Consider the following 11,567-nt stretch of genomic DNA (forward strand, 5'->3'; position numbering starts at 1 on the left):
TTTTCTTGGTATGTCTAGAACATTAAATGTTGTAAAATGGGGTTAAGATTTAAACCCTGATCGCTCTGCTTTCGACTCCCATCTTTTTTGTGCTTATCTACCTTTCTGTTTTTGTGCTCAAAATGATGAAATGATAATAAAGAATATCTCATGGATACTGAGGAAGCTCTTACATACAAAATTTCTCATAAGCGTTTGTTAGGTTAGGTTTGTTAGGTTTTTTTTTTTCTCTCTCTCTCTCTTATAGTGGATCTATGTTAAATAATGAATGGCAATCATCTGTCTCTAGTTCACAGAGAAAAATAGAAATTAGATTCATTTCTATCTTATATACATTTCTCCAGCAATTCTCACATTTCACTTAGAATAAAATTCAAACTCATTAGCTGTCTTTTATCCCACTTCTCCATTGCCATTCTCATAGGGACCCTGCACTAGACCCAGTTCAAATTTCTTGCAGCTTTAAAAATATGACCTGATCTTTCTCATCAACCTTATCACCTGTACTTCTCTCCCTGCCTGGGATATTTTCCATTTTCCTCCTAATTGCTAAATTTGAAGCTCTTCTCAAGAGTTGCTTTCTCTTCTGCAACAGACGTGGGTCACTCTCTGGCTCCCTCTCTTTCCGCTGCTACCTTGAATCCATTCCCTTCACAACACACCCAGTGAAGCCACAGAAACTGTCCCTGCTACAGAGAGTGGGAGTTGCCACATCCCCAGGCTGTGACAGGGTCTGGAAGAGAATTTGAAAGTGATGAATCAGTACCAGAGCTTGAGGAACCAGATTCCACACAAGCAACCACACAACAAGACCAGCTGGCAGCAGGAGCGAAGTCCATGAAGAGCCAGTCAATAAAACAAAACATAGCCAGAGTGAAAAGAAGACAAGGAAAGCTATGTCCATCCTAGATCTTCGACAGGTTACGGGGGTCATTAAGATCATTATCTGGGAATGTATGAATATCCTTTGTCATCAAAAACCAGATGTGTCTACAAGAGCCCGGCTTCAGATACCTACACAGCTTTGGGGGGAGCCAAGATAGAGGATTTATCTCAGCAAGCACAGGTAGCAGCTGCTGAGAAATTCAAAGTTCAAGGTAAAGCAGTCTCAAATGTTGAAGAAAACACACAAACTCCAACCATAGAGGAGGAAAGTAAAGAGGAAAAGGCTGATGAAACAGGTGTGGAAGTTAAGGACATGGAACCAGTCATGTCACAAGCAAATGTGTCTAGAGCAAAGGCAGTCCTTGCCCTGAAATACAACAGCAATGATATTGTAAATGATATTATGGAATTAACAATATAACCACCTAAAAATGGGGAATTTTTTTTTTTTTGCGGGGGGGGGGGGGGTGTTTCAAAAGAGTAACTGCAGCTTAGTTTTTAATTTGCATTCTCATTAATAGAATTATGGCTTCTTGTAGGGTAAAAAAAAAAAAAAAGACTTACTTTCTATCTAAAGATGTCACAGTCTACTCCTTTGCTCAATCTAGTTTCCATTTCCCTCTCTGGGCATCCTGAGGGCCTTCAGTACTTCCTGTCACTGTATTTCATGAGCTGTAATGTTGGGTTGTGCTAAGAGGATGGCCTTAGTTGTCTATGTGAAGCAGATACCAAAGGCCGTGGCTGAGCAATAATGGGTGCTCAGTAAAATGTTGCTACTATTGTTGAATATGAGCCATGTTGAATTTTTGAGAAAGGATGAAGTTAAAAAGTTTCAGAAGCTTCAATTTTCAGAAATCAGGATTTAGGAACTATCCTTTAAAGGAAGTGTAATAGAGATTTGTGGGAGTATGGACACTTGTGATTTCCCAGGATGGACAGCCTCCCAAAGGGCGCAACAGGAAGTGATGGAGGTGGGGTGCCCAGGAGCCAAGATATGGACTTTGTATTTGTTCTGTTCCAGGGCTATGCACATAGTTCCAAAAATATATGGGGTTCTGCATGTAGATATAGGCAATTTTGGTGACTACAGAATATTTAAGATTTTTATTCCTAATTTGATAGTCATAATATTAATGATTAATAATATAAAGTATAAGTTATTAAAACTAAAATTACTTTATGCAGCCCATAACTAATGACTCCTAGTTGGAAGGTGGAGCTAGTCTCAAGTCTGTATATATTTATTACAATCAGTACACATTATTTTTCAAACATTACTCTGTATTTCAATTGCCAACTTTACCCTCTATGTTTCACTTTTTCTTTGAGTGCATTAATGCCTATGGAATACTTATATATTAGGAAAATTAATTTTATTTTTTATTTTTATAAACATATTTGATATCTTACATAAAGTTAACATTTTTTATGCTTAGTGAATTATTTCTATGGGTAAAACCACCAGGCTTTAAAATTCACTTCTGCACTAAAACTGTTCACAAGATCACCAATACAATTCACACTGATAAATATTCTGTCAGTTCTCAATAAAATATCTTATATAGCATATTCGCCAAGTTGGACATATTTAATACCACTGATAGCCATTCTTCACATGGTTTTCAGAGAACTATATTACATTATTTTTCAACAAACTCATTTTTTTCTGGTTCTGTTTATTTTTCTCAAGATTGCTTAGTGTTAAGTTTTGGTCCTCTTCTCTATTTAAAAATAACCTCTTGATGATTTCATTGGCCAATGATTTTAAATATGGCAAAAGCTGACAACTTAAAAATGTATATTCAATAAGCATCTCAAACTTTAAAGATTCCAAAATTTAATTCCTATATTTTTTCCAAGCCTGCTTTACAAGTCTTCCCAATTTCTGTTGATAGCTTCATTCTTTTAGTTGCTCAGTTAGAAAAATCCAAAATCATTTTTTCTCTTACTTGCCATATCCATCAGGAAATCTCATTATCATCTAGATTTCTTAATCTCTTAACTGTGGTCTAAGCTATTCTCAGGTCAAGTTTGGGTTGTTGCAAAAATCACCAGGTTGGTCTCAAGTTCTACGTACTCTCTACAATCAGTTCTTAAGATAGATGCTGCAGTGATCCTGCAAAATGTGAAGTATATCTTACCTCTTTTCGGGCCAAAACTAAGCAATGATTCTTCATTCCACTCAGAGTAAAAGCTAATATGTTTCCATGACCTTGAGTGCCTTACAAGATCTGACCCTGCCGTGAATTGAATTATACCTCCCTACCTAATTCATATATTTAATCTGTAACCCTCAATATGATGATATTTGAAAATAGGGCCTTTGGGAGATAATTAGATTTAGATGAGGTCATGAGGCTGGGGCCCTCATGGTGGGATTAGTGCCCTTAGAAGAAGAGACATCAGAGAGCTTGCTCTTTTTCTATTTGGTATGTGAGTATACAGATAGAAGGCAACAATTTGAAAGCCAGGAAGATAGCCCTTACCAGAACTCTACTAGCATCCTTTCAGCCTCCAAAAATGTGAGAAAATAACTTTCTGTTGTTTAAGCCAATCTATGGTATTTTGTTTTGGCAGACCAAATTGACTAATACAGACTTCTATTAACTTTCTGAATTATTCCTCTTCTATCTCCTTTACACCAGCCAGAGCCTTATTTTTTCTTTCTAAAACTACCAGGCATGACCTTACATTAGATTTTAGTTTTAACTATAACTTCTGCCTGAAAAAAATCATTAAGAAGGCATTTACTTGTCAAAAGATTTCATCTCTTTCAAGTCAGTGCTCAAATCACACTTTCTCAACAAAGTCAATCTTTTTTAAATCTTATTTTCTTGACAGAGTCAATCTTACCTGTCCTATTTTATACTACAATTATCAACCACATCTATGCCTGCCCCCAGGATTCTCCACCCTTCTTACTCTGCTCTACATTTTTTTTAATAGAACAAACCATCTTCTAACCATAAAGTATCATTTACTAATTATTTTTATTAATAAAATAATTTAGTAAGCCATTCTCTTCTTACTAGACTATAAATTTCATAAGGAAAAAGATTTTTTTCTTTTCTTTAGTTTTTTTCTAATGAAGCCCAAGTATAAATAATATATATTTTTTCCTTAGAGATTACACTTTAATATGTTTTATACCATCTAAGATATTATTTCTTCAGAAGTCAGAACACTATTATTATCATATGGAGGAATTAGGCAAATTTTATAATCTACTTTCCTTCTGGAATATTTGTAGTAATTATTTTATCTACTTTTAGTCCTCACCATTAGCATTAAAACCTTTGTATGTGATTAACTTCTTTTTTCCTTAATAGTTTTTATGAATAGATAAAATGGATAAAACATAATCTCATTAGTTTATTTTCATTTGAAATTGAATCTGATGTTTCCTAATGTGCATTGCTTATAACAAAATATTTCTTATAAAGATCTAGAGTTCTCATCATAAATCCTTTTGTGAATTATCACAATTCAAGGCACTTGACACGTATCTGTGATCAAGATAAAAACATTCTTATTTTTGATCTTATATTCTAGTGATCATACTTCACATATCCTGTGAGAACAAATCCAGCTGTCTAAGTTTCAAACACTATGATTTTCTTTGACGCTCTTTCAATTTAAAAGTCAATTTCATTTCATAAGAGTTGTATTTAAACTTTTTTCTCAAAGTTACATGCTACCCATAATGTTTTCTCAAATTTATGAATTTTAACCTTTAATTTTTATCTTTTAAGATGTTTCTCTGAAACCTCCATATGGTTCATTGAAAACGTTTCCTTTCTTTCTTTTTTTATCTTCGTTTTCATACAATTCATAAAATAATCCCCCGTTTACTCTAGCACCCATCTGGCACTGCTCACAGTCATCACAATAATACTGATTACATACCCTATGCTATACTCAAAACCCCTGTGACTGTTTCATAATTACTAATTGGTACTTCTTTGTCTCTTCACCTTTTGACCCAGCCCCCAAACCTCCTTTTCCTTTACTTTGTTAGATTATAATTTTTTTCACTCAAATGAGTTATTACATGTAAAATAACTTTGAAAGTAAATGCAAGTTTTTAATAGTCATCTCCCATTTTTCATTCCAAACACTCCTTTTCATCACCACTTTTAAAAATTCTAGACTATAAAAAAATTATAAACTTTTTGTTAAAACAATTTAGTCCCTTCATTTCCATTATTTGGTATAGTTGCTTTTTAGGTTGTTTTTTTTTTTTTCTTTTACATATTGCCAATTCATTAGTGAGAATGAACATAAAAGGTTTTATACACACTAGTTCATTCATCTGTGGACTCAAGTTTCTGCCTGAGAATGAATTGGATGCTTAGAGAGGACCATTAGCTCCTGCGAGGTATATATAATGCTTCACTGGCACCCAGGGGGCTCAAAAAAGTTACATACCTGATGCCTCATATACTTAGAGAGCTTGACTTTGGTACCAGGGAAGAAGGGATAATGGAATCTTGGGAGATTATCTGATCTAGCTCTTCGCTTGCAGGCAGGCACATGTTGAACCTATTGAGAATAGATTGTTTTCTAATAATTGTTCTGGATATTCCATGTTTATCTTTTTCTTCTCTTTAAAATTAGACAAAGCAGTTGTTATGGCACCTGGTGTTGTCTGACACTTTCTGGATAGAATGGTTGCTTTGGATATTTTTTTATAATTATTATTTGTAAGTATTCCCCTAGCAAAGGTTAATGTATTTTATTATTCACTATTTTAAATTGAAATAAGATTAGCATTCTCCTTGTTTAAATTTAGATATCAAATATAAACTGGAGCTTGCTACTTTGAACACTTTCCATCCTTGTTAAGTGTTAAAAATAATATTTGCATTTACTACCTCATTGGATTATTGTTTAGATTAAACAAACCAATGTATATGACAGCGCCAAGCAATCTACAGGGTACTATTCAATTATAAGACTTGTAATCATTTTCCCATCTATGTCTCTGACAGAATTTTGTTTACATAGCAATTACAGCACTTTAGGACTTTTTTCTTAGTATTAAATGCTTCTCTTCTGTTTCCCAACACCAAAGTTGTCAGCCACTAGAAAGCAGAGGCCTTAATTTATTGTTATGTACCTTGAATGCAAACAAATACAGTGCTATAGATGTAATAGTCAATAAATAAGTGTGGAATAAATGACTAAATAAAATGTGTAGTTTTCCTTAGAGATTATTTGCAATGTTAATGTTACTATGCTAAATTGGAAACAGAATACAAAGGCATAATGAGAATAGTTCAAGCTCTGTATTGCCAGATTTCAATGGTATAAAACTCACTTAAGATAAATCTGTACCAAAAATAATGCCAACATAAGTTTTGGAGAGAATATCCATGCTTTAAAACTATTGGAAAGGGATAATGCATTCCCCCCAAAATAAAGTCCATATTATCATATGTGATTATGTCTATTTATAGTCTATTTATATGTCTATTTATAGTACCAAAGTCCAGTACTTTGGTACTATAGAGTAATAGACACCAGGGTTCAAATATTAGGTCAGTCATATTCTACCTTTTCGGTGTTGGGAGACTTTTAAGGCTCATAAAGAACAGGGATGTCTACTATTTAGTTTTAAAGTGTTATAAAGTGTTACCCTGCTTTGTAACCCTCTTAATCCAGTGTTTTGAAGCTTTAGTCAAGTCTTTTCCAAACATTGCTTGAATCATTGGTAATTTAGTAATTTAGAGGCAAAGAGTTCAGCAAAGGCCATAACATAGTCTGGCGTAACTAAAAGAAATATAAGAAAACCAAATGTCACTTAAAATAATTGAATAAACTCTTCTGTTCTCACCATACCTAAGAGAAGTATTTAAGTCAATATTACTTTATATATTAATAAAAGAAAAAGGACAGAAATATAGGAATATTCAGATGCTGACAAAATCATGGTATATAACAGGAGAAAAACTATAAAGTATAAACTATAGTCTACTTATGAAGATGTGAGATTTTTCACCTAAAAATGCTTAGAATTTTTGTGAAATTAATAGTGGGATTTCAAAATATTTATTTCGTCATACATTGACTCTCATTTGGCAAGTCTACATTAAAATTCTTAAAGAAGACACTGTTAAGACACACAAGAAAAGAACTAAGAATATCTTTCCCTTCCCCTCTTTCCATAATTAAAAGATGCTATTCTTCAACTCCAAATGTTTCCTGCAGTGCCAGGCTGCCTGTTTAGCCAGTCTTTCCCAATTCTCAAAATCACAACTCATTTAAGTGCTTACTTTGTAGTAATCACCGAGTCCTGTTTTACTGGCTGCTAGTGCTTAGCAGTTTGTGCATTCCATGCAGTCTGTTATCTAGTAGGGATGGCAGGCGAAATCTCTGGCCAGGTTATTAAAGTCAGGGTCTGAATTGGTATACCAGGACAAATTTGTTGCTTAGAAGTACCTTTGAACATGTTCTATTGAACAGGTTCCTCTTGTATGGATACAAGCAGGTTATCTATTTTGGGATCTGCCTGGTGGGTATGAAATTGGTTATTTCCTCTTCTGGTAAAAGGGTCCCCATTAGGTATGTGAGAGTTTCCCTGTTTAGTTTGGGTTGTTGGTGACAGATCCAACAGTCAGGAAAATTTCATCTTTTCTGAATATCCAGGACATTGGTTTGCCAGGAGAGTACTGGCGAGGAATTGCCAAAAGGGAGAGTGCTGTTGGGAGCATAGTCATAACTCGATATAGGACTTGCACAAAATTAGTTGGAGGAATAAGTGAAGTTAAAGCAAGTAGGTACAGGCGTTCGCAGAAGAGCACATGTGAGGGAAGGAATACAAATTACAAGAGCCCCTATTAGAAGGCAAAAGCCCAAGATCAGAGCAGACTTATAATTCATTACTTATCATATGTGGTGTCCTACGAAACAGTAGCTTCAGATCAGTCACTGGCTCATGGAAGTGTTATGGGGGCTTAGGGTCTTGTGGAATATCCATCAATTCTGGTCCAGTAGCTTGTTTTATCCAAGTGTTATGTATGTATCCATGGCATGAGACCCTGTAACTTTAGAGCAGAATGAGTAGTTAAAACTACTAGGTAGGGTCCCTCCCATTTTGGTGTAAGCTGGTCCTGAGGACTCCCAGTTTTCCATGTCTCGAGATATACTTAGTCTTCCAGTTGGAAAGGATGAAGGCTTAAATCTGTGGGAGCCAGAAGTACCCATATCCATAGGCAATAAAGGCCTCATGGTTTCCCCTATTTGGAGGGCATACTGAACTTGCTCTAGTTCATGGGGGTTGAGTGGTCCCTGTTTCTGTATATGAGGCATTATTAGCCTTTCATACATTAACTCGAAGGTGCTTAATTTTAACTTTTCTTTTGGAGCTAGGCATATATGCAGTATGGCTACTAGAAGGAGCCTTACCCGATTCTCTTGTTTTCCTGGCATAATATGGATAACATTCTCTTAAGGGTCTAATTAGTCCTTTCCACTTTTCCTGACGATTGAGGTCTCCGAGCACAGTGTAATACCCATTGGACTCTTAAAGTTTTGGTAACACCTTTTGTAATCTGAGAGATAAATGCTGGCCCATTGTTACTCTGTATAGATTTTGGGAGCCAGAACCTAGAAATTATTTTCTTCAATAGGGCCTTTATCGCTCTGTTGATGTCTTGGTCCTGGTGGGGAAGTCTTCTACCCAACATGTGCTAAGAGGTATCTAAAATTGCCTGGTGCTCTAGGCATGACAGTGAAGTCCACTTGTCAGTCCTCCCCAGGCTATGTTCTCCTCATTGGATTGTGCTTCATCCGGGAGATCAGGAGAGGCAGAGTGTTGGGGGGATTGGCATTGCAGTTGAGGCAAACTTATATTACCTGGTCAATTAGGGCTCTTACACCTGGAGGTGCCAAGGTGTTTATTACCCAATTGTATAAGGCTTCCCTTCCATAGTGGGTTCTTTGATGGGCCTCCCTGATGGCATGTAGAGCTGTAGTTTTAGGAAAGAAATATTGCCTATTTTGGTTGGTTAGCCACTCACAATTGATAGGATCTCATTTAAAGCCCCATCTTTCTGTCTTATCAAGTTCCTCCTATGTGTATATTGGGGAATAATTTTGTGGGTTAGGCTTTCCAGGTAAAAAGGGCAATTGCTGGATAACTTGGTTTTGAGCAGCTCTTTTGGCTGCCATATCTGCCATATCTGCCTTATTATTTCCCTTTACTATTTCAGCATCTTGCTTTAGGTGTCCCTTACAGTGGATGACAGCAATCTTTTTGGGCAGCTGAACAGCTTGTAAGAGCTTGAGTATGGTAGGGCCATATTTAACCTTTTTGTTTTCTGCAGTTAACATGCCTTTCTTGTTCCAGGTGGCCCGTGGGCATGTAGAATGGAGAAAGCATACAGGTAGTCACTATGGATGTTCAGAATTTTTCCTTTTCCCAATTCTAGGGCCCTAGTGAGGGCTATTAACTCAGCTTTTTGAGTGGAGGAACTAGGGAGAAGGGCCTTTTTTATGGTTTTATTTAGGGTGACAATTGCTAGTCTTTTACCATCCTTCATGAAACTACTTTCTCCTCGTTTGGGCAGGGTTCACTTGCCAGGTCTGGCTAGCTGGAGTATGTTGTTATCTACTGTTTCTACACAGTTATAGTTCAAATTCCCCACCTCGATTGGGAGTAGAATGGCCGAGTTTAAAGTATGGCATGTTTTTATGTTGACAACCAGGTTGTATAGGAGCATGGCCTGGGTTGATCTCCCAGGCAACAACCATTCTGTCCCTGTGGAGTTTAATAGGGCTTGAACCTTGTGTGGGGTCCATATGGTTTCAGGATGTTCAAAAGTTAATTTTTCTGCCTTTTTTAAGAGAGTGACTATGGCAGCAACCACTCTAAGGCAAAGAGGTCATCCTTTGGCCACCTGATGTGATTGTTTACAAAAATAAGCAATTATCTGGCTCAGAGGTCTGAGCTCTGAGTCGAGACCCCAAGTGCTATTTCCTGTCTTTCATGTTTATAGAGATCAAAAGGCTTTGCTAAATCGAGGAAAGGCAGGCTTGGGCTTGAAGCAGTTGTTCCTCAAGTTCTCAAAAGCCCTTTCACATTCTGAGTTCCATTCAAATGGTTCATCATCCTTCCTTTTTAGGCCTTCATAGAGAGGCTTGGCTCTTAATCCAAAATTAATGATCCAAATACAGCAGAATCCAGCCATCCACAAGAGCCCTCCAGGTTCCCTTCTTGTGCAGGAAAAATGAGGCTGCAGATAGCCTCCTTCCTCTCCTAAGGCGAGCTTCTCTGTCCCTCAGTTATGATAAATCCCAAGTAAGTACCTTTGGTCTAGGAATATCTGAACATTTTTCTTTGAAACTTAGTATCCCATATCAGTCAAGTGGTTTAGGGGGGTTGTGGTATTCCTGTCTGATAATTCCTTAGAAGGGCTAGCAATCAGTATGTCATCTACATGTTGAAGGAGTATACCTTCCTCCAAATGTACTTTGCTTAAATATTTGGGCAGAGCTTCTTCAGGGTAGGGGAGTTTTTAAGCCCTTGGGGCAAGACCATCCAGCAGAACTGTTTTTGTTGAGTTTCATGGTCTTGCCATTCAAAGGCAAAGATCTCTTTGGAATACAAAAGAAGGTGTCTTTCAGATCTAGGACAGAGTACCAAGTTCTGTTGGATGGTGGTAGGGTAGCTAGTAGGGTGTAAGGATTGGGGACCACCAGGTAGATGTCTATAGTGGCCTCATTTATTGCTCTTAAATCCTGTACCATCCAATATTCTCTATTAGGTTTCTTTATCGGGAGGATGAGAGTGTTATAGACTGATTGGCAAGGCCTTATGGGCCCCTGATTGACGAGCTCTTGTATTATCAGGGCTATTCCTTTTAAGGCCTCTTGGTGCAGGGGATAGTGTTCTTTGTGAGGACAGCTGTGTCCTGGCTTTAATTGGACAATTATCAGGCTGGCCTGTCCTATTGTCCCTTGATTTCATACATTAGGATTTACCCCCAATAATTCAACTGTCTTACTTACTGAGGTATCTTTTTGTCCCCTATTAGCTAGGAGCATGACCGATTTTACCCTTTTTCAAAAGGGACATTTACTCTCATTATATTTTCATCCAGATAGATGGTCACTTCTAGTTTACATAGCAAACCCCTCCCTAGTAGAGGTAGAGGACATCCTGGGATGTATAAAAATGAATAAGTTAGTTCCTTTTTGCAATCCAATTTACAACAAATAGATTCAATAAACTGTTTGCTTTCTCAGTTCCCTGATACTCCTATCATGTTACATTTTCTATTGGTATGTTTGCCTGGTTTGGTGTTCAAAACTGAGTGTGTGCCTCCTGTGTTGACTAAAAGTCGACAGCTTTACCCTCTATGTCCAGTGTCACCCAGGGCTCCTCAGAGGTTATTTGGATTTTTTTCAGGAGCCAAACAAAGAGCCCCTGGGCCCTGTAAGTCTTCATCTGTCTGGGCCATCAGCAGTTTTTAATTGAGGGGACCATGATGCTGACCCATCATCTCTATTTTGGGGATGAGAAGGACATTCCCCTTTCCAATGGCCTTCCTTCATGCACATGGCACACAGATTAGGCACCAATTTCTTAGACCGAGTTGTCTTGTGTTGGAGGCTAGGGCCTTCAACAGGTGGCATGAATCTCTGATGAGACATGTTTTCCTAGTTTTCCCCACCGGCAC

General features: G+C 37.2%; 1 pseudogene; it reads left to right on the forward strand.

Annotated features, from left to right (window-relative positions):
- Positions 1 to 1,306, forward strand: part of LOC105294502 — a 7,987-nt pseudogene extending 6,681 nt beyond the window's left edge.
- Positions 1,307 to 11,567: the final 10,261 nt, after the last annotated feature.

The sequence above is a fragment of the Pteropus vampyrus genome, unplaced genomic scaffold (assembly GCF_000151845.1).
Source record: "Pteropus vampyrus isolate Shadow unplaced genomic scaffold, Pvam_2.0 Scaffold88, whole genome shotgun sequence".
Classification (NCBI taxonomy): domain Eukaryota; kingdom Metazoa; phylum Chordata; class Mammalia; order Chiroptera; family Pteropodidae; genus Pteropus; species Pteropus vampyrus.